The sequence below is a fragment of the Scylla paramamosain genome, unplaced genomic scaffold (genome assembly GCF_035594125.1).
Source record: "Scylla paramamosain isolate STU-SP2022 unplaced genomic scaffold, ASM3559412v1 Contig10, whole genome shotgun sequence".
In the NCBI taxonomy this organism is placed as follows: domain Eukaryota; kingdom Metazoa; phylum Arthropoda; class Malacostraca; order Decapoda; family Portunidae; genus Scylla; species Scylla paramamosain.
Window position 1 is genome coordinate 1269564 of NW_026973675.1, and position 20437 is coordinate 1290000.

Sequence of the window (20437 nt, forward strand, 5' to 3'; positions counted from 1 at the left end):
GATCTGCGGAAGACGTCACAAGAAGAATAACAACAAGATCAAGAACAAGATCATCGTCATTGTTGCCTTGTTTACCTTTGTCACAGTGCTCCTCCTCCTGCTGTCCGTGTGTATGTGTGTCTGTGTGTGCGTGTGAGCCTGCCTGTGTGTGTGTGCGTGTGTGTGTGCGTGTGTCTTTTGAAGGCACCTCTCAGGCCGCTGCTGTCTCCTCTGCCTGGTGAGTGAGGGCGATCTCTCTCTCTCTCTCTCTCTCTCTCTCTCTCTCTCTCTCTCTCTCTCTCTCTCTCTCTCTCTCTCTCTCGTACACATGCAACGAAAACTACTACTACTACTACTACTACTACTACTACTACTACTACTACTAAGGTTTAATTTCCTGATCTCTCTCTCTCTCTCTCTCTCTCTCTCTCTCTCTCTCTCTCTCTCTCTCTCTCTCTCTCTCTCTCCTTGGTCTCTTTTTCCTTATAATTATCTCCTCCTCCTCCTCCTCCTCCTCCTCTTCCTCCTCCTCCTCCTCCTCCTCCTCCTCCTCCTCCTCCTGTTGTTATTTGTTTCGTGAATATCATTAAGTGTTGTGTCTGCAGAAAGGAAGGAGAACAATTCGTGACAAACAAATAAAGGAAGGAAGGAAGGAAAGAAGGAAGGAAGGAAGAAAGAAAGGACAGTGTTGAGTCTCGCAGGTCACGCCAGCGTCTTGTAAACTGTAAATTTGCTTGCTTCACCTGGCAATTGTGAACCAGTAAGTCAATTCTTGCTTCACTTTAGGTTTGGTTAGGTTAAGTTAGGTTTGGTTAGGTATGGTTAGGTTTGGTTAGGTTAAGTTAGCTTAAGTTAGGTTTGGTTAGGTTAAGTTAGGTTAAGTTAGGTTTGGTTAGGTTAAGTTAGGTTTGGTTAGGTATGGTTAGGTTTGGTTAGGTTAAGTTAGGTTTGGTTAGGTTTGGTTAGGTTTGGTTAGGTTAAGTTAGGTTTGGTTAGGTTAAGTTAGGTTAAGTTAGGTAATATTATATTTGGTTAGGTTAAGTTAGGTTTGGTTAGGTTTGGTTAGGTTAAGTTAGGTAATATTATGTTTGGTTAGGTTAAGTTAGGTTTTGTTAGGTTAAGTTAGGTTTGGTTAGGTTAGGTTAGATTAAGTTAGGTAATATTATGTTTGGTTAGGTTAAGTTAGGTTTGGTTAGGTTAAGTTAGGTTTGGTTAGGTTTTGTTAGGTTAGGTTTGGTAATATTATGTTGAGTTAGGTTAGCTTGTGTTGTGTTGTGTTGTGTTGTGTTAAGCCGTGAGGTTGTTGTGCACCGTGGACAGGTGGACGGGTGCAGCAGTGAGCACACTGGTGTGTGGGGCTTGGCACACCAGTGGTGCGCTGGGCAGTAAACACAGCTGTAGATTTAAAGTCATTTTTCTCCTTTGCAATTACTGAGTGCACCTTTTGTTGACTGTTGAACATTAGCAAGGGACAGGAACATGTGCAACACCAACACACCACCATGCATTGACCCTTTCCTCTGAGGCAAGGTGTTCACACTCCACCACTGAACACTCACCCTTTTTATGGTGTGAACAACTAAGACACGGTAACACAAACAAACAAACAAACAAACAAACAATGTGCAGTGCAGAATTGGAGTTGTGTCATTGAAAACCACCTACACTGATGAAATAAATCAATAAATTATGACATTTGCAACAACTTGTATTTGTAGGTGAAGAAAATGAGTGGGATTAGTGTGAGTGGTTTGGTGAGTGGCACGCAGCGTGTTCCAGCACGGAAGCCTTCTCTGTTCTCAATGCTAAAATTAACGTGCTGCCCAAACAAACAAAGTTGTCGCTGGCTTGTCACAAATGTGCATGTCACACACAAATGGTTTGAATAATCTTGAAGTAAACACACTTTCTATAAACAACACTGCTCACTACACTCACACACACACACACACACACACACACACACACACACACACACACATAAGTAAATAAATATGTGTGTGTGTGTAAATAAATATGTGTGTGTGTGTGTGTGCGTGTGTGTGTGTGTGTGTGCGTGCGCATGTCAAGCCACACGAGTTGTTGGGACAGAGAGAAGGTGCCCATGTGCTTTCTCCTTGACGGCCGCAGTGTGACTGGCGCTGTGGCAGTGGGAAGCTTGCCAACACAGGGGCACCTCTTGTTGTTGTCTGATGCAGCTAGTGGCTTGAGTTAAGTTAGGTTAGGTTAGGTTAACTTTGGTCAGGTTAGGTTAGGTTAGCCTTGGTTGGGTGAGGTTAGGTTAACTTAGGTTAGGTTAGATCAGGTTAGGTTAGGTTAGAGTTAGGTTAGGTTAGGTTAGCTTAAGTCAGGTTAGGTTAGATCAGGTTAGGTTAGAGTTAGGTTAGATCAGGTTAGGTTAGCTTAAGTCAGGTTAGGTTAGGTTGGAGTTAGGTTAGGTTAGGTTAGGTTAGGGTATGGTGCAAGAAGTAAAGGGGATGGCAGTGTTGGTTGTAGCTGCAAATTTAGCAGGATAACTAAGGTGATGCTATAAAAAAATGACCAAAGGTGTTTTTGATGCATTTGTACCACAGGTGATGTGCCGACTTAGCCTGACCCACCCCTAACCTAACCTAACCTAACCTAACACAATGAAATCTAAAGCAACCTAGCCTAACCTCTCTCTCTCTCTCTCTCTCTCTCTCTCTCTCTCTCTCTCTCTCTCTCTCTCTCTCTCTCTCTCTCTCTCTCTCTCTCTCTCTCTCTCTCTCCTCAGCCAAGCAAAAACCAAGCCATCCTATTGGTCAACAGGTGATCACCATCAGCCCTCCCATTGGCCCAGAGCTTTGTGGATTGTGATTGGACGGCTGGCTGGCTGACCTGACCTGACCTCAACCGAGCCAACATGATTTACATTTTCCTTGTTGACACTGGCACCATGATGACCTTTGACATGAACCTGGCACTAGAGAGGTAGGCAGAGAGAGAGAGAGAGAGAGAGAGAGAGAGAGAGAGAGAGAGAGAGAGATGTATTTTTTGGCAAAGGTATTTATGTAATTAGAATTATATCAATGTGTGTGTTTGTGACCTGTCAATATACATAGGCCTACAGATTTTGTGACCAGTCAATATACATAGGCCTACAGATTTTGTCACCTGTCAATATACATAGGCCTACAGATTTTGTGACCTGTCAATATACATAGGCCTACATAGGTACTTGAGTAAGCCTTTAGTTAGCTGAACAGTCTGAGGCAACAATCACACTAATAATAATAATGATAATAATAATAATAATAATAATAATAATAATAATAATAATAATAATAATAATTGGTTTATTTATTTTGTGCAGTGTTGAGGTGTTGAAGGGTGCAATACACAATGCTGTCAAGGTGCCCACAGACAAACAGGTCAGTATTGCCAGATAGCTTACCTTAGCTTAGGTTAGGTTAGGTTAAGTTTGGTTAGCTTAGAGTTCTTCCAAACTGGTGTGTGTGTGTGTGTGTGTGTGTGTGTGTGCGTGTGTGTGTGTGTGTGTGTGTGTGTGTGTGTCTCCGCTGAGGCCAAATAAGACAAGTTTTTCCATGAGGTGTGGACGGACGGGAGGGGTGTGGGTGATGGTCCTGTGGGTCCTGGCATGGGCGGTGCTGGGTGGCGGCCGTCACGTGGTTTGGTGCGGGAGAGACTCCTGGGCAGTGAGAGGAATGGCAGAGGGGCTGGCAGAGTGAGGGTGCACCAGCAGACACACCCTGCCTGACTGTGGTGCACAACAAACTCACCAGTGACAAGGCTGTGTGTCCCTCGGCTGGTGAGGCAAGGCACGCTGGCTGGAGCCGGCGAGGGAGAGGCAGCCTGCACCAGGAGACTGACTGACTGACTGACTGACTGACTGACTGACTGACTGACTGACTGACTGACTGACTGACTGACTGACTGACTGGCTGGCTGGCTGGCTGGCTGGCTGGCTGGCTGGCTGGCTGGCTGGCTGGCTGGCTGGCTGGCTGACTGACTGACTGGCTGGCTGGCTGGCTGACTGACTGACTGACTGACTGACTGACTGACTGACTGACTGACTGACTGACTGACTGACTGACTGACTGACTGACTGACTGACTGACTGACTGACTGGCTGGCTGACTGACTGACTGACTGACTGATGGACTGACTGACTGACTGACTAACTAACTAACTAACTGTGTGGCTGACTGACTGACTGACTGACTGACTGACTGACTGACTGACTGACTGACTGACTGACTGACTGACTGAGTTTACCTGTGTGGGCCAATTCAGGCTGCGCAGTGTGTGTGTGTGTGTGTGTGTGTGTGTGTGTGTGTGTGTGTGTGTGTGTGTGTGTGTGTGTGTGTGTATGTGTGTGTGTGTCAGTGTCTGGGATGCCTCCCCTCTTCAGCTTGTCAACTCTGCCAGGGTCATTGACACACGCGAGTCACTCTGGCAATCTTGCTGTATTTTTCATGTTAGTTTGTGTTTTGTATTGATCTTTGTTTTATTTTTTGTTGTTTGTTGTTAATGTTTTGTGAGTTGTGTTAATATTTGATGTTGTTTGTTGAATTTGTAGAATTGCTATGTGCCTATTGCTTGTTTGCAAGGTGACAGTGGTTAGTGTGTGTGTGTGTGTGTATGTTACTACTACTACTACTACTACTACTACTACTACTACTACTACTACTACTACTACTACTACTACTACTACTGTCAACAGGTGCTGCTGCTGGTGGTGGTGGTGGTGGTGGTGAAGGGGTGAGAATGGTGGTTGACTTGCAGTGGTGAGGCAGGCAGATGCAGCAAGCCAGCAGGCCTACATGTGGCAGGCTCAGCACAAGACACATCTGCCTGTGTCTGCCTGCTAGCCTCATCTGTGTGGTTGGCAGCCTTCCTCCACAGCTCCCTGGTGACTCCCCACTCACCACCACTGACAGCCTCCTTGGTGATGCTGCTCCATTCACCCACCACTCTCTTCCACACACACTTCCTTCCTGTCTCTTTCCTCAATTTTTTGAAGCCCAGTCTGCTACTTGTCGTCCTGCCCACCGGTCCTCAGTGTGCTGGCTGCGTCCCCCTCGCCTTGACCCCCCATGCCCCTCTTGACCTCCCCTCCCTCATCCTTGTGGTCACTCTCCCAGTGCTGGCTGTACCACCCCAGGCTGCAGCCCTCCCCACTGACCTCTCACCTTCCTGGCTGACCTCACCTCTGACCACTGCCAAATACAACTTTTACTCCTTGATATTCTGTTATTTTATTGTGTGTATGTGTGTGTTTGTTTGTTTGTTTGTTTGTTTATTCAGCTTTATTTTATTGAATTACTACTACTACTACTACTACCACTACTACTACTACTACTACTACTACTACTACTACTGTTGCAGGCACAGGTGGAGGGGTGTCTCAACATGCCAGCCACTTACAACGCTGTGGTGGCGCGGACACAGTTAGCACAGCAGTTTTACGAGCACGCTAGTGAGGTCACCAGAACGTGTCGCCAACTTGTTCACGACCAGCATCTGCAGCAACAAGGTCAGGTCGGGTTAGGTCAGATTAGGTTAGGTTAGGTTAAGTTAGGTTAAGTTAGGTTTTTCAAATTTGAATGTTGTGAGTGTGTCAAAATGAAGGTCATGGGTTCTGAAGGTCACAGGGGGTTCTGAAGGTCACAAGGGAAAGCAGAAAGAGAGGGAAAGTAAAGAGGAAGAAAGAGAAAAAGATAAAGAAGAGAAGAGGGAACAAAGAAGAAGAAGAAATAATTGTTATGAATTTGTCTCTCTCCTCTTCCTCTTTCTTTCCTCTGTCCACTACTACTACTACTACTACTACTACTACTACTACTACTACTACTACTACTACTACTACTACTACTACTACTACTACTACTACTGCAGGCTGGGCAGCAGTGGTGGCCAACTTGGAGGACATTGTGGCAGCCTTCAGAACAAGACATGACGCATTCCAGCAAAATTTTGTGGAGTATCTCAGTGGCCCGGAGGAGAAGGTCGCCCTGCTTCAGTCGTGAGTTTGTGTGTGTGTGTGTGTGTGTGTGTGTCAGGGTTGGAGGAAAGGTGGAGGGAACATGGAGAAAGGTCTGTGAGGGAGGAGAAGCCTGAAGGTAACTTTTGGAGGGAGATATGGAGGAGAGAAGAGAGGGAGGTGGAGAGAATGTCTTGCTTATATTTTTTATCATTTACAAGTCTCTCCTATAGTTTTGTGTGATGCCCCACTCTTCCTGCCAACTTACCGGTAGGGAGAGAAGGAGGAGGAGGAGGAAGAGAGAGGAGAGAGGAGGAAAGAGATGAAAGATTGGTTGGAGTGTGTGTGTATGTGTGTCCGTCTGTCAACATTACTACTACTACTACTACTACTACTACTACTACTACTACTACTACTACTACTACTTACAGTTTTGAAGAGGACCTTAAGCTACTGGCAAGGATTCCAGTCTTCCCTGAACTCTTGGGGAAGACACAAGAGGAAGAGGAAGAGGAAGAAGCTGGGAAGAAGAGGAGGACAAGCACAGCACAGAAGAAAGAGGAGGAGGAAGAGAAGGAAGAGGAGGAGAAGGAGGAGGAGGAAGAGGAGGAAGAGCAGGAGGAGGAGAAAAGAGGAGGAGAAGGAGGAAAAAGAGAAAGTAAGTTGTTGTTATTGTTGTTGTTGTTGTTGTTGTAAATAAGAATAATTGTTGATATATCTCTCTCTCTCTCTCTCTCTCTGTGTCTGTCTGTCAGTGAGGCAAGTGTTGCTGCTGGACTGGATCAGCGCCAAGGACAGCCAAAGTGACGTCAGATTGCCCAACTCTGCTGCAGGGGACTGGCTCAGGTGTGTGTGTGTATGTCAGGTATTCACACCTAATTCTTGCTGCGTAATTCTGTTTCCGCAGGATTGAGTCAAGTTTGTAATCTTGCATTGTTTAACAAGTTGAGTGTTGTCACAGTTGTCTTTAGTGTGGCTCCCCCTCCCCCTGTGTTAGAATATTGCATGTTTCCAAGGCCACAGGGACACTCAGCCTGGTTCTCAAGAGTGTTTCTTCTGTCACTAATGCACAAATGTTGTTAATCTGTCTCTGGAACCGTAAAAACACCTTTGAAAACCCACATCACTTCAACTACAGCCTTTTAAAAGAGTGTTTCTCCTGTCAGTAATGCAGAAATGTTAATCTGTCACTGCAACTGTAAAAACATCCTTGAAAACCCACATCACTTCAACTGCAGCCTTTTAAAAGAGTGTTTCTCCTGTCAGTAATGCAGAAATGTTGTTAATCTGTCACTGCAACTGTAAAAACACCCTTGAAAACCCACGTCACTTCAACTACAGCCTTTTAAAAGAGTGTATCTTGTCAGTAATGAAGAAATGTTGTTAATCTGTCACTGCAATTGTAAAAACACCCTTGAAAACCCTTGTCACTTCAACTACAGCCTTTAAAAGAGTGTTTCTCCTGTCAGTAATGCTGAAATGTTAATCTGTCACTGCAACTGTAAAAACATCCTTGAAAACCCACGTCACTTCAACTACAGCCTTTTAAAAGAGTGTTTCTCCTGTCAGTAATAGAGAAATGTTGTTAATCTGTCACTGCAACTGTAAAAACACCTTTGAAAACCCACATCACTTCAACTACAGCCTTTTAAAAGAGTGTTTCTCCTGTCAGTAATGCAGAAATGTTAATCTGTCACTGGAACCGTAAAAACACCTTTGAAAACCCACATCACTTCAACTACAGCCTTTTAAAAGAATGTTTCTCCCATCAGTAATGCAGAAATGTTAATCTGTCACTGCAACTGTAAAAACACCCTTGAAAACCCACGTCACTTCAACTACAGCCTTTAAAAGTGTTTCTCCTGTCAGTAATGCAGAAATGTTGTTAATCTGTCACTGCAATTGTAAAAACACACTTGGAAACCCGTGTCACTTCAACTGGAGCCTTTTAAAAGAGTGTTTCTCCTGTCAGTAATGCAGAAATGTTGTTAACCTGTCACTGCAACTGTAAAAAACACCCTCAAAAACCCACATCACTTCAACTAGAGACACACACACACACACACACACACACACACACACACACACACACACACACACACACACACACACACACACACACACACACACACACACACACACATATATACATACACACTGCCCCCCTCATCCCCTCCTCTCTCCCCCCCCACAGGTTGGCCTCTCCCCCTCCACCACCACCACCACCACCACCACCATCACTGACTTTATATTAACAGATTTATATATTGAAGATATTTTTCCTTTTAGTTTTGAAGAAGAGGAGGAGGAAGAGGAAGAGGAAGGAGGAGGAGGAGGAGGAGGAGGAGGGTTAGGTGTGGCCCTCCCTCCCCCTCCCACACCACTGCAGTCCCAGCCTCTGATTGGCCAGCCCTCAGCCAATCAGGAGAGAGACTTTATGGCCTTACAGGTAAGTATGTTGTGGTACTGACCCCCTCCTAGTCACCCTTATCATGTCCCCTGTGCCACTTGAAGACCCCCACCAGACCCCCTCCTAGTCACCCTTATCATGTCCCCTGTGCCACTTGAAGACCCCCACCAGACCCCCTCCTAGTCACCCTTATCATGTCCCCTGTGCCACTTGAAGACCCCCACCAGACCCCCTCCTAGTCACCCTTATCATGTCCCCTGTGCCACTTGAAGACCCCCACCAGACCCCCTCTTAGTCACCCTTGTCATGTCCCCTGTGCCACTTGAAGACCCCCACCAGACCCCCTCTTAGTCACCCTTGTCATGTCCCCTGTGCCACTTGAAGACCCCCACCAGACCCCCTCTTAGTCACCCTTGTCATGTCCCCTGTACCAAAACACTAACTACTACTACTACTACTACTACTACAACTACTACTACTACTACTTCAGGTGGAGGAAGGCCGAAGGGAACTGGAGGAGGAGAGAAAGAGGCACAGGCTGGAGGTTGAAAACAAAAGGTCTAGATTTAGAATGATGACAACGACCACAGCCACCACCAGCACCTCCCCCACTAGCCTGCCTTTCTCTTCAAGTCCCAGCGAGGAGCACCCGCCCTCCTCCCCAGCCTCCTCTCTCAACAGATGGGAGGTGAGAGGAAGAGAAAGAGACAAAGAGAGAAAGAGGGAGAGGACACCCACAATTCACACTGGAAATGTTCTGTCTTACTTTAATGCCTCTCTTTAATTCCTCAGGGCCTGGACAGACTGAGAGAGGAACTGATGAAAGAGAGAGAGATAGAGATTGAAGAGAGAATTGCAAGTGTAAGAGAGGAAGAAAGGAGGAAATTAGATGACGAAAAACAGGTAAGACAGACAGAGAGAGGGAAAGAGAGAATGTAAGGATTAAAAACAATGATTGGATGGTAATTGGTGCAAGAAAAGAACGACGTTTGTTGTGAAGGAGGGGCAGGAGACGGGGAAAGAAACACACAGAGGAATGAAGAAAAACATGAACAAAACACAAGACAACAACAAATTCAACACCAGAACGACACAATACACAGACAGAAATACAAACCCAAGCTATCTACACATAAAAAACACATTTACACACCTGAAAACATAACACATTACACACTTACACATCTGAAAATGCCCAAAAACTGTGTCCCTCCTCTACCTGGCTGTTGCTCACACCTGCACCACCAACACTTGATTTGAATTAGTGTGATGTGAGTAAACCACAGAAACTTTCAATCAAGTCATTACAGACACTGCCACACACACCCAGACACTGCCACACACACCCAGAAACTGCCACACACACCCAGACACTGCCACACACACCCAGACACTGCCACACACACCCAGACACTGCCACACACACCCAGACACTGCCACACACACCCAGACACTGCCACACACACCCAGACACTGCCACACACACCCAGACACTGCCACACACACTCAGACACTGCCACACACACCCACACACTGCCAAACACACCCAGACACTGCCACACACACCCAAACACTGCCACACACACCCAAACTTCAACCAGATGGCACCACTGCTATAACATCTATTTCTAAAGCTGAACTCTTTGCTCAAACCTTTGCTAAAAACTCTACCTTGGATGATTCTGGGCTTGTTCCTTCCTCTCCTCCACCTTCTGACTACTTCATGCCACGTATTAAAATTCTTCGCAATGATGTTTTCCATGCCCTCGCTGGCCTAAACCCTTGAAAGGCTTATGGACCTGATGGGGTCCCTCCTATTGTTCTCTGAAACTGTGCCTCCATGCTTGCACCTTGCTAGTCAAACTCTTTCAGCTCTGTCTGTCAACATCTACCTTTCCTTCTTGCTGGAAGTTTGCCTACATTCAACCTGTTTCTAAAAAGGGTGACCGCTCTAATCCCTCAAACTACCGTCCTATTGCTTTAATTTCCTGCCTATCTAAAGTTTTTGAATCCATCCTCAACAGGAAGATTCTTAAACATCTATCACTTCACAACCTTCTATCTGATCGCCAGTATGGGTTCCGTCAAGGCCGCTCTACTGGTGATCTTCTGGCTTTCCTTACTGAGTCTTGGTCATCCTCTTTTAGAGAATTTGGTGAAACTTTTGCTGTTGCCTTGGACATATCAAAAGCCTTTGATAGAGTCTGGCACAAAGCTTTGATTTCAAAACTACCCTCCTACGGTTTCTATCCTCTCTGTAACTTCATCTCAAATTTCCTTTCTGACCGTTCTATTGCTGCTGTGGTAGACGGTCACTGTTCTTCTCCTAAATCTATTAACAGTGGTGTTCCTCAGGGTTCTGTCCTGTCACCCACTCTCTTCTTATTATTCATTAATGATCTTCTAAACCAAACTTCTTGTCCTATCCACTCCTATGCTGATGATACCACCCTGCACTTTTCCACGTCTTTTCATAGACGTCCAACCCTTTAGGAGGTAAACACATCACGCAGGGAAGCCACAGAACGCCTGACTTCTGATCTTTCTAAAATTTCTGATTGGGGCAGAGCAAACTTGGTATTGTTCAATGCCTCAAAAACTCAATTCCTCCATCTATCAACTCAACACAATCTTCCAGACAACTATCCCCTCTTCTTCAATGACACTCAACTGTCCCCCTCCTCTACACTGAACATCCTCGGTCTGTCCTTTACTTATAATCTGAACTGGAAACTTCACATCTCATCTCTAGCTAAAACAGCTTCTATGAAGTTAGGTGTTCTGAGACGTCTCCGCCAGGTTTTCTCACCCCCCCCCAGCTGCTAACTCTGTACAAGGGCCTTATCCGTCCATGTATGGAGTATGCTTCACATGTCTGGGGGGGTTCCACTCATAGTGCTCTTCTAGACAGGGTGGAGTCAAAAGCTTTTCGTCTCATCAACTCCTCTCCTCTAACTGACTGTCTTCAGCCCCTCTCTCACCGCCGCAATGTTGCATATCTAGCTGTCTTCTACCGCTATTTTCATGCCAACTGCTCTTTTGATCTTGCTAACTGCATGCCTCCCCTCCTTCCACGGCCTCGCTGCACAAGACTTTCTTCTTTCTCTCACCCCTATTCTGTCCACCTCTCTAACGCAAGAGTTAACCAGTATTCTCAATCATTCATCCCTTTCTCTGGTAAACTCTGGAACTCCCTGCCTGCTTATGTATTTCCACCTTCCTATGACTTGAATTCCTTCAAGAGGGAGGTTTCAAGACACTTATCCACCAATTTTTGACCACTGCTTTGACCCTTTTAAGGGACTGGCATTTCAGTGGGCATTTTTATTATTAGATTTTTGTTGCCCTTTTCCAGTATCCTTCCTACATAAAAAAAAAAAAAATATATATATATATATATATATATATATATATATATATATATATATATATATATATATATATATATATATATATATATATATATATATATATATATATATATATATATATATATATATATATATATATATATATATATATATATATATATATATATATATATATATATATATATATATATATATATATATATATATATATATATATATATATATATATATATATATATATATATATATATATATATATATATATATATATATATATATATATATATATATATATATATATATATATATATATATATATATATATATATATATATATATATATATATATATATATATATATATATATATATATATATATATATATATATATATATATATATATATATATATATATATATATATATATATATATATATATATATATATATATATATATATATATATATATATAATATAATATAATATATATAATATAATATAATATATATAATATAATATATATATATATATATATATATATATATATATATATATATATATATATATATATATATATATATATATATATATATATATATATATATATATATATATATATATATATATAGTGAGAGAGAGAGAGAGAGAGAGAGAGAGAGAGAGAGAGAGAGAGACCATAAGAAAATGAGAATTTATCAGAAATCCCAGAAATTGTTAGTGTTTTAATTTTTCATGTTTCTATGGCAGGAATCGTTTAGTTGGGCAAGTCTTTCACCAACTACATCATTTTTTTTCGGTTTCTTTTGTGCATTAGGAGTGATGGAATTGGTTCAGTCATTCCAGTTAATTTTTTCAGTATTACGAATTGTTCAGGTGGTCGAATGTTCCAGCTATCGGTTTACTCCAGCCACCGTCACTGAGCAGATATGAAAACAAGAGCCGCTGAGAGGTTTGAACTATTCGTCTGCTGCTTTTAGTGTTTGCGGTGCTGCTCCAAGTTGTTCTCTTCGCTTATTCCAAGGCCATCAGTCATGGCAAGAACCAGTAAAATCATACAACTTCAGGCATTTAAGTACTTCAACAACTCGATTACTCTTTTTACTGGCAGTGGTAGTGTTCCAGAGAGAGAGAGAGAGAGAGAGAGAGAGAGAGAGAGAGAGAGAATTATTATTATTATTATTATTATTATTATTATTATTATTATTATTGTTATTATTATTATTTAATAGAAAAAAAAGTAGATTTGTTGTTTACATGAATACATAAAAAAAAAACTTTAATTATTTAATAGAAATAAAAAAAAATACGAAGATTTGTTGTTTACATGCATACATTAAAAAAAACTTTAATTATTTAATAGAAATAAAAAAAAAAATACGTAGATTTGTTGTTTACATGAATACATTAAAAAAAAAACTTTAATTATTTAATAGAAATAAAAAAAAATACGTAGATTTGTTGTTTAAATGAATACATTAAAAAAAAACTTTACTTACCCTATTTTATAATACACATTTCATACAAAAAACAGACCATTGTGTTCACCTGCACCACGACACACTACCAAGCATGAGAAGCCAAAACTAAAATAAATAAATAAATAAATAAATAAATAAATAACTGCTGATGTTAAAATATTTCATTCAAAAACTCGATAACTGTACTTGATGTCAGTGGCGTTTGAAAAAATATATATTTCTCTTACGCCACAACATTCTATTAAAGTCGAAGGCAGGAACCACAACAGTAAAAACTGACTGTAGACATGAGAATAACTCCAAGAACTCGAATACTTCTTTTAATGTCAGTAGTGTTTGAAGAATGCATGCTTCACCTCCACAGCCACATTTCATTAACCTCGCAGGGGAAAAAAAAGACAATTTCTGGAACTCATTACTCTTTTTGTCATTAGCGACTAAGAAAATAATCGACGACACTTACACTGCGTCCTATCAAGGTTGGTGGAGAAGCCATTGGACTAAAGAAAACCAAGAGTCCACTTCATTACACCTCTCCAGTCAGTGATACCTTTGGAAATTCTCAACTTTTCACCACAAAACGTTCCATCAAGGTCGGTGGAGAAGCCTGTGTTCTTTATATACCTGTGTGTGTGTGTGTGTGTGTGTGTGTGTGTGTGTGTGTGTGTGTGTGTGTGTGTGTAGGGGGAGGAGGTTGCCGGTCTCTGTCTGTCTGCATGCCTGTTTGTATGTATGATTGTCCGTCTGTCTGCCCGTCTGCTTCCCCTGTCCCCTCACTCTCTCTCTCTCTCTCTCTCTCTCTCTCTCTCTCTCTCTCTCTCTCTCTCTCTCTCTCTCTCTCTCTCTCTCTCTCTCTCTCTCTCTCTCTCTCTCTCTCTCTCTCTCTCACACGCACACACACACACACACTTTTCCACTCCGCTTCGCCTACAACGAAACATCCCCACACACCGGAGGAACTGCACACACAAGCAAAAATGGAACCAATTAATAAAATATTTTATATGAGAGGAAAACAAGTACATCACAAACTGACGCACATACTCAAGGACGCCACGTACATAAACACAACTCCAGCAGAAGAAAATGAACATCGCCTCTTCAGGAAACCAGTAAACACATTTCGAAAAGCCTTACCTGAACCAATATATGAATAATACAACTGTTGTACTATTATTTTAGAAAACTAAATGAACTGAAACACCTGTGGCGCAGACAAGACGGCATTTCTGTCATATTTCATTCTCATACTTCTGTCACTGTTCTTCACCCAACCTCTACTACTTCTTCTTTCAACCCCACTGTCTATCCCTCATTATCTGATTTGATCCCTCTTGTCTCACCAGCCACGCACATACATCAATAGCCTAAACAGGTGTGTAGAAGCCTTACAAAGGACTCCACCACCACCACCACTTCCTCCTCCTCCTCCTCTTCCTTCTCCACGCTTAACCCACATGGCGTCTGTGTGGAGCAATTACTGAAGGGAAGAAAGAAGGTGAGAAGCGAAATAATGCAGAGCTGAAGGAGGGAAGTGGAGCAGGAGGTGGAAGAGGTGTAGTGGGGTGCAGAGAGAACAGAATGCAAGATATGAGCGCACAAGAGGAAAGAACGAGGGGGAAGAAGAGGGGAAAGAAGGGAAGAGTGAGAGTGGTAGAGGGTAATAGGAGGAAGGAGTGTAAAGCAAGGAAAGGAGTAAAAGAATGTAGAGGAAAGAAGAGAGGAAGGAAGCAATAAGGTGAAAAAGAGGGAATATGTAGTGTGAGACTGGGCAAGAGAAACGAATGAAAGGGTGCAAGAGAGAGAAAGGTGCAGGAGAAAGGGAGGAAAGCGAAGGAGTGTGGAGGAGGGAAGGAAGGCGCGAATGTGGAGAGGAAAACAAGAATGAATGAATGTAAGGATAAGGAAGGAAGGAATTGCAGTGAAGAAAGAAAGAAAGAATGAAAGAAGAAGAGGGAAGGAGAGAATCGATGAGAGAAAGGAAAATAATGAATAACAATGGATGTGTAAAAGGGAAAGAGGCACTGAGTGGAAGCGAAAACGTGTTGATTATGAAAAGGAAGAAGGAAATGAATGAGAGTGAATGAAAAAAGGGAAAGAAAAGGGGAGAATCCACGTGAATAAATTGGGCAGAAGGAAGGAGTAAGTGGAAAATGGAAGAAGAGGAAGTAGTAGGAAAAAGAAGAGATAAAAACAAAACAAAAAAAGCACAGTAGCGATTTGTTACGAAAGAGGAAATACGAAAGAGGAAATAAAGTAGAGGAAAAACTATATAAATCCGATCACAATTCAGATTTAATTTCCTGCACGAGTTTGTTTTGTACTTTGTGTTGTGGTGGTGGTGGTGGTGGTGGTACAGGTGTTAACGGCTGTGGTTGTGTTGCTGTTGTGTTGGGGCTGTGGTGGTGGTGAACCAGATGGTGTGGAGCTGGGGTTGTTGTTGTTGTTGTTGTTGCTGTTATCGATTTTTATATTGTTTTACAGAGAGAGAGAGAGAGAGAGAGAGAGAGAGAGAGAGAGAGAGAGAGAGAGAGAGAATGTTAAAGGAAACCTGGTGTGTCGTGGCGTTGACCACACTGAAAGGCAGGCATCTACTCGTAATTAGGAGTAGCTGGAGATTATAGGAAGCCGTGCCACGTAACAAGGAACATAATATACCATTTTGTCTCAATCCTTATTTATATTTCCAGTTCACATTACCCACATCAGTGCACTACACATTCTCGATCCAATGGGCATATTTGTTGCTCCAGTCCGGCACTACAACCAAACTTGTAATTAGAACCAGTGGAGTTGGCACCCCCACTTTCCACACGATCAGCTACACTGCCCTCACGTTGACACCACTCGGCCCTACTCGTCCACCTGGCAACCTAACGCCATTGGCTGCTAACTCCTGCAACCATACACCAACATAACTATTCTTACACAACCCTCACTATGCATCGCCCGATAATGGACAGTTGTTACCTAGCCCAACAATCACAATTCACTTTGTTCTCCCCGATAAGGAACATTATTTATAGAACCCGTTAAACACACACTTAACACTTAAGTGTAGTTATCAATGCCTCTGAATAACACCTTTTCCAATTGTGTGCAATAGAAAACACAGTGAAAACAATTTCTAGGAAAGAAAAGAGTAAGTGTACTCACCTCAAGAGTGCAGGTGTGTAGACTCTGGGAGACGGGAGGAAGCAAGGAGTGAGGCGGGAGGTGCCTGTGGGGAGAGACACACTGTGCTTCATGCTCTTACATTTATACTCCACAAGCACAAGTCTGTACCTGTGTACATCTATCTATTTGTATCTATCTGTATAAACACACACACACACACACAGAGAGAGAGAGAGAGAGAGAGAGAGAGAGAGAGAGAGAGAGAGAGAGAGAGAGAGAGAGAGAGAGAGAGATCCAAAAATGTACTCCTTGTTTGACTCGCTATAATTAACTGAATTTTTTTTTTTCAGAAGCAGTTGGCCAAAATAATAATGTCAGAAGTAAGACAAAGCTTTGAAGAAAGAACATCTGTCATAAAGTGTTACTGGAATCACGAAAATGTCAAAGAAGTGCAAAGACAATTCAGAAGACACTTTGACAGGAATCCACCCAGGTGACGCACCATTGCTCGCATCACAGCTAAGTTTGTACCAGATGGAACTGTTCACGACCTCCATAAGCAAGCGTGTGTAGTAGTAGTAGTAGTAGTAGTAGTAGTAGTAGTGGTTGTAGTGGTATTAGTGGTGGTAGTAATACTAGTGGTAGCAGTAATAGAAGAAAGGAGAGTAGAAGCCTTTGTGAGAGGAAAAAAGTAGTAGTAGCAGTAATAGTAGTAGTAGTGGTAGAGGTAATATTTGCGATTTGTTACTACTACTACTACTGTTACTACTACTACTATTACTACTACTACTGCTACTACTACAACTACTACTACTACTACTACTACTACCTCTAACACTATTACTACTACTGCTGCTAATAATACTATGTGAATATTAATAGTAATGCCTTAAAAATTGTTGCAAAAACAGCTGCAGTAGTAGTATTTAAATTAGTAATAGCAGTAGTAATAATAGTGGTAATAATAGTAGTAGTAGTAGTTTTTGTTGTTATATTGTTACTATAATTGTTATCAATATCACACACACACAGTAGTAGTAGTAGTAGTAGTAATAGTAGTTATAGTAGTAGTAGGAGGAGGAGGCAGTAGACACCTGCCGAAACGATAATTACTCCCAGTGAGGTCTAAAGCACTGTTCAGGGGGTGCTGTGAACTTATCATTAAACCCAGCTGTGACCTCACTGAACGTTTCCCTTTGTGTCTCACAACACAAGGGGGTAGTCACAGCCTGCCCTCTAAAGACAACTCTCTTCCTCCACACAAAACTACAAGCACCTAATAACACACACACCCTTCACTCCAAAAATTTTAAAATCATGGCGACTCCTACACCAGCCTCGGAGTCCCCATCTGGGGAGGGGACCATAAATGTCCCCAGGTCGGACTGCCTTTCCGTCGACGACCCTAAGTGTCTTGACACCCCCCTCAACTTTTTCTTCATTAACTTCTGCAACATTCGCGGTCTAAGATCTAATTTTCAATCTGTAGAACACCACCTCTCCTCTTCTAAACCTCATCTTCTTTTCCTCACTGAAACTCAGGTGTCTGAGGCAACTGACAGTAGCCCCTTTTCTGTTCCCTCCTACTTTCTCTATCCTCATTTTCGATCCAAAGCTGGATGCTGCGTTTATGTGCGCAATGACTTAACCTGCTCTCGTGCCCACGCTCTTGAATCTTCCGAGTTTTCCACCATCTGGCTACGACTACAGAGTCATTCTCATACTAAATTTATCTGTGCTGTATACCTCTCTCCTAACTCCTCTGACTATAAGAAATTCTTTGACTACTTAACTTCCAAAGTGGAGCACATTCTGACCCTCTTCCCTTTTGCAGAGATCTCCATTCTTGGAGACTTCAATGTTCACCACCAGCTTTGGCTTTCCTCTCCCTTCACTGACCATCCTGGTGAACTAGCCTACAACTTTGCTATCCTCCATGACCTAGAGCAATTGGTGCAACACCCTACTCGTATTCCTGACCGTCTTGGAGATACGCCCAACATTCTTGACCTTTTCCTGACCTCTAATCCTTCTGCTTATGCTGTCACCCTTTCTTCTCCGTTGGGCTCCTCCGATCACAATCTCATATCTTTATCTTGTCCTATCACTCCAATCCCTCCTCAGGATCCCCCTAAGCGAAGGTGCCTCTGGCGTTTTGCCTCTGCTAGTTGGGGGGACCTGAGGCGGTATTTTGCTGATTTTCCTTGGAATGACTACTGCTTCCGTGTCAGAGACCCGTCTTTGTGTGCTGAGCGCATAACAGAGGTGATAGTGTCTGGCATGGAGGCGTACATTCCTCACTCTTTTTCTCGTCCTAAACCTTCTAAACCTTGGTTTAACACAGCTTGTTCTCGTGCTATACATGATAGAGAGGTGGCCCACAAAAGGTACTTAAGCCTTCCTTCACCAGAATCTCATGCACTTTATATTTCTGCCCGGAACCATGCCAAGTCTGTTCTCCAACTAGCCAAAAACTCCTTCATTAACAGAAAATGTCAAAACCTTTCAAGATCTAACTCCCCTCGTGATTTCTGGCATCTAGCCAAAAATATCTCCAATAACTTTGCTTCTTCTTCTTTCCCTCCTCTACTTCAACCAGATGGCACCACTACTATCACATCTATTTCTAAAGCTGAACTCTTTGCTCAAACCTTTGTTAAAAACTCTACCTTGGATGATTCTGGGCTTGTTCCTCCCTCTCCTCCACCCTCTGACTACTTCATGCCTCGTATTAAAATTCTTCGTAATGATGTTTTCCATGCCCTCGCTGGCCTAAACCCTCAGAAGGCTTATGGACCTGATGGGGTCCCTCCTATTGTTCTCCGAAACTGTGCCTCCGTGCTTGCACCTTGCCTAGTCAAACTCTTTCAGCTCTGTCTGTCAACATCTACCTTTCCTTCTTGCTGGAAGTTTGCCTACATTCAACCTGTTCCTAAAAAGGGTGACCGCTCTAATCCCTCAAACTACCGTCCTATTGCTTTAATTTCCTGCTTATCTAAAGTTTTTGAATCTATCCTCAACAGGAAGATTCTTAAACATCTATCACTTCACAACCTTCTATCTGATCGCCAGTATGGGTTCCGTCAAGGCCGCTCTACTGGTGATCTTCTGGCTTTCCTTACTGAGTCTTGGTCATCCTCTTTTAGAGACTTTGGTGAAACTTTTGCTGTTGCCTTGGACATATCAAAAGCCTTTGATAGAGTCTGGCACAAAGCTTTGATTTCCAAACTACCCTCCTACGGTTTCTATCCTTCTCTCTGTAACTTCATCTCAAGTTTCCTTTCTGACCGTTCTATTGCTGCTGTGGTAGACGGTCACTGTTCTTCTCCTAAATCTATTAACAGTGGTGTTCCTCAGGGTTCTGTCCTGTCACCCACTCTCTTCTTATTATTCATTAATGATCTTCTAAACCAAACTTCTTGTCCTATCCACTCCTATGCTGATGATACCACCCTGCACTTTTCCACGTCTTTTCATAGACGTCCAACCCTTCAGGAGGTAAACACATCACGCAGGGAAGCCACAGAACGCCTGACTTCTGATCTTTCTAAAATTTCTGATTGGGGCAGAGCAAACTTGGTATTGTTCAATGCCTCAAAAACTCAATTCCTCCATCTATCAACTCGACACAATCTTCCAGACAACTATCCCCTCTTCTTCAATGACACTCAACTGTCCCCCTCTTCTACAATGAACATCCTCGGTCTGTCCTTTACTTATAATCTGAACTGGAAACTTCACATCTCATCTCTAGCTAAAACAGCTTCTATGAAGTTAGGTGTTCTGAGACGTCTCCGCCAGTTTTTCTCACCCCCCCAGCTGCTGACTCTGTACAAGGGCCTTATCCGTCCATGTATGGAGTATGCTTCACATGTCTGGGGGGGTTCCACTCATACTGCTGTTCTAGACAGGGTGGAATCAAAAGCTTTTCGTCTCATCAACTCCTCTCCTCTAACTGACTGTCTTCAGCCTCTCTCTCACCGCCGCAATGTTGCATCTCTAGCTGTCTTCTACCGCTATTTTCATGCTAACTGCTCTTCTGATCTTGCTAACTGCATGCCTCCCCTCCTTCCGCGGCCTCGCTGCACAAGACTTTCTTCTTTCTCTCACTCCTATTCTG

General features: G+C 42.8%; 2 long non-coding RNA genes across 10 annotated transcripts in view; one reads left to right on the forward strand and one right to left on the reverse strand.

Moving 5' to 3' along the window:
- On the forward strand, window positions 1–16809 carry LOC135096996 (uncharacterized). 8 transcript variants are annotated; one of them, XR_010265252.1, is made up of 13 exons: window positions 80–217; window positions 585–739; window positions 2735–2931; window positions 3314–3371; window positions 4685–4873; window positions 5350–5497; window positions 5857–5983; window positions 6373–6599; window positions 6697–6787; window positions 8231–8390; window positions 8842–9039; window positions 9144–9254; window positions 12579–12894. It is a non-coding gene; the product is annotated as an uncharacterized LOC135096996 (long non-coding RNA). The 8 variants fall into 8 exon arrangements; XR_010265255.1 differs by lacking the exon at window positions 4685–4873 and having other exon boundaries at window positions 1–110; window positions 12579–12893; XR_010265251.1 differs by lacking the exons at window positions 4685–4873; window positions 12579–12894 and adding an exon at window positions 16668–16809.
- The window catches only part of LOC135096999 (uncharacterized), a 24130-nt gene continuing 9039 nt past the window's right edge, over window positions 5347–20437 (reverse strand). For both annotated transcript variants that reach the window (XR_010265257.1, XR_010265258.1), the window contains exons 2-3: window positions 16357–16420; window positions 5347–5484 (exon numbers count right to left, since the gene is read on the reverse strand). This is a non-coding gene — a long non-coding RNA (uncharacterized LOC135096999). The remainder of the gene's footprint in view (window positions 5485–16356; window positions 16421–20437) is intronic.